This window comes from Carlito syrichta, unplaced genomic scaffold (assembly GCF_000164805.1).
Source record: "Carlito syrichta isolate Samal-C Ts95f unplaced genomic scaffold, Tarsius_syrichta-2.0.1 Scaffold169347, whole genome shotgun sequence".
Classification (NCBI taxonomy): Eukaryota; Metazoa; Chordata; class Mammalia; order Primates; family Tarsiidae; genus Carlito; species Carlito syrichta.
This window is the reverse complement of record NW_007113443.1, coordinates 26,668-29,711: the sequence shown is the minus strand read 5'-3', so window position 1 is coordinate 29,711 and position 3,044 is coordinate 26,668. Positions and strand designations below refer to the sequence as shown.

General features: G+C 52.7%; 1 protein-coding gene across 1 annotated transcript in view; it reads left to right on the top strand.

Moving 5' to 3' along the window:
- Positions 1 to 3,044, top strand: part of SALL2 (spalt like transcription factor 2) — an 18,280-nt gene that overhangs the window by 11,065 nt on the left and 4,171 nt on the right. The gene's annotated exons all lie outside the window — the stretch shown is intronic.

Genomic DNA, 3,044 nt, shown 5'->3' with positions numbered 1-3,044 from the left:
GCACTCCAGTCTGGGCGACAGAGTGAGACACCAACTCAAAAAAAAAAAAAAAGACTTCCTACCCTTGACATATGCCAATGATATTAGCCAACATCATACCTCAGAAATTAATAAAATTAATAAGCTACATAGAAATCATATCTAATCATATGTGTATATTTAATGTGACTTGGATTATTTTACTACTGACAATATAAATTCTCTGATAATATTCAGAATTCTACTATGGGGTGGGAGGGAGATGGGATTAACAGTAGCAAATATCTGGGGACGGGGAAACACCTCTTATCAACAGGGTGCCTGAATGAAACATAATTGTATACCTAACCCTTAACTGTACCCCACAAAACCATAATAAAAAATATTGATTATGAAAAAAAAAAATTCAGAATTCCCCAAACTTTTTTATTTATTTATTTATTTATTGAGTTGGAGTCTCACTCTGTCACCCAGACTGGAGTGCAGTGGCACGCTCCCAGCCACCACAGCCTCGACTGCTGGGCTCCGGTGATCCTTCCGCCTCAGCTTTCCAAGTAACTGAAACTACAGGCGCATGCTACCACACCCGGCTGATTTTTGATTTATTGTAGAGATGAGGTCTCACCAAGTTGCCCAGGAGGGTCTTGAACCCGCGGGCTCAGGCAACCCACTCAGCCTCCCAAGGCATGGATTACAGGCTGAGCCACCGAGCCCAGCTTATTTTTTGATTTTTTTGAGTTGTGGGGAGTCTCACTCTGTCTTCCAGGCTGGAGTGCAGTGACACAATCAAAGTTCACCTCAGCCTCCACCTCCTGGGTTTAGGCAATTCTACCACCTTAGCCTTCTGGGACTACAGGCTCATACCACCACGCCCAATCAATTTTTTTATTTTTTGTAGTCTCCAACTCCTGGCCTCAAGCAGTTCTCCTGTCTCAGCCTCCCAAAGTGCTGTGATTATAGGCATGAGCCACCATGCCTAGGCTTCCCCAAACTTTTAAAGGCCCTATATGTACACATTTTTTTAGTCTTTTTTTTTTTTTTTTTTTTTAAGAGATGGGGTCTTGCCCAGTTTCAAGGGCAGTAGCTATTTGTAGACACAATCATAGTGCACAGCTGCCTCAAACTCTTGGACTCAAACAATTCTCCTGCCTCAGCCTCTGGACTAAACGGGACTACAGGCATGCACACCGTTCCCGTCTCGCACATTAATATTATTTGTCAAAAGTTCTTCCATTACTTTTGTACCCACAATATTTTTCTGAAGAAGATAGTGCTGCTACAGTACTATCTCTTCTTTTTCGTCTTCTTTTTTTTTTTTTGAGTTGGAGTCTCACTCAGTCGCCCAGACTGGAGTGCAGCGGCCGCTCCCGGCCACCGCAGCCTCGACCTGCCGGGCTCCGGCGATCCTTCCGCCTCAGCCTTCCGAGTGGCCGGAATTACAGGCGCGCGCTACCACGCCCGGCTGATTTTTTGATTTATTGTAGAGATGAGGTCTCGCCCAGTTGCCCAGGCGGGTCTCGAACGCTCGGGCTCAGGTAATTTTTGATTTATTGTAGAGAGGAAGTCTCTCCAGGTTGCCCGGGCTGGTCTCGAACCCGCGGGCTCCGGCCATCCACTCGCCTCGGCCTCCCCAAGTGCTGGGATTACAGGCCGAGCCAGCAGGCCCGGCCCAGCACTACCCCTTTATGAAGAGGAAAGTGGTGGCATAGCATGGTGTGACTGACCACTGCACCTCAATTTACCAGCCAGGGAAGAAAAGACCTGGGATTAGAGCAATGCGGGTTTACGGATGCCCACGCACACCACATAACCAGGGACTGTGGTCACTTCCTGCGTGTAAGAGAAAGTATTTTCGGAAGTGGGGAACCTTTAAGACTCATTTCCAGGTAAACAAGGAATGCAGAGTACGTGATCCAGAAGGCATATCATCCCTACTTCTCTCTTCCCCGAATGGGAGGCTGGCTGCCTCTGGCGGCGAGAGGGTGTTAACCATTGCCAGGGATCCAAACCAGGCTGGGGCTGAAAGGGGATTTAGACGCCAGAGGCTGCCTGGTAGCTCCTACGGCATTTTCCCCATTGTTTCAGGAGGGCTCCCCTCCCCCTAGGTGAGAGCCGGGTGGGCCTCCTAGTCTCCGGCAGGCCACCTCCCTGACCCGCTGCCCTTCGTAGTGACCGTGTGCGAGGGCTGCAAGAGAATACGGGAGGAAGAGGGTACAGAAAGGAGTGGTAAATAGGAGCTGGCTTCCTAAATAAGCATGGACTCCATAAATTAGGTGTTGGTCGGGTGATCAGCGGAGCAGCTTGCATTCAGCTATTATTCCGGGGGAGCAGGGGCGGGGAGCAAAGGGGCTTAGTGTTCCGCGGAGAAGAGTCCTGAAATGACTTCCTTGGAAATTCTACCTTGCAGCCGCCCACCCTGAGAAACTTCTTTTGTGGAGAGAGGTGGGGGGAGGGTGGAAATGGGAGTGAGAAGGACGGGACAAAACTTGGGAGTATTTGGGGGTGTCTGTGCTGGTGGGGAGTGGATGTTCTCGGTTCCTCCTTCCCTCCTGGCCCTCAGACCTCTGAGAGCAGACCACCCTCTCTGGAATCCACGTTTCCTAAGCTCAGCGGATCTTTTATCCAAAGAAAAATAAGAGAAGCCTATCGCTTTGCTCTACTGAGCAGGGCTACGTTTCCCACTGTGCCCCTTGAGCTTCCTGGGGGGTTGGGGGGAGGCGGCCAGGCCTGGGCAAAGACATCTGGAGATGGGGGGAGCTGGCAGAGGACAAGGAGAGGTGGACCCCCACCGTGCCTCACGGCACCTGTCACGGAGCCTCCGGAAACTCGCCCCGACGCTGGGCAGCCGCCCCCACGACCCCCGCCGGCGCTCCCGGCTCCCGCCGCCCGCCGCTCCCGCCTACCTCCCCTGCAGCTCCTCCCCGACCGCTCCCCACCGCATCAGCTCCTCCCCGACCGCCCCTCTCCCCGCTTTCTCGCGCCAGCTCCTCCCCTCCTCCGCGCCTCCTCGCTCCCCTCCCCCTCCGCCGCCGATCTCCATCTCCGCAGTCTGGGCCGCCGGCCGC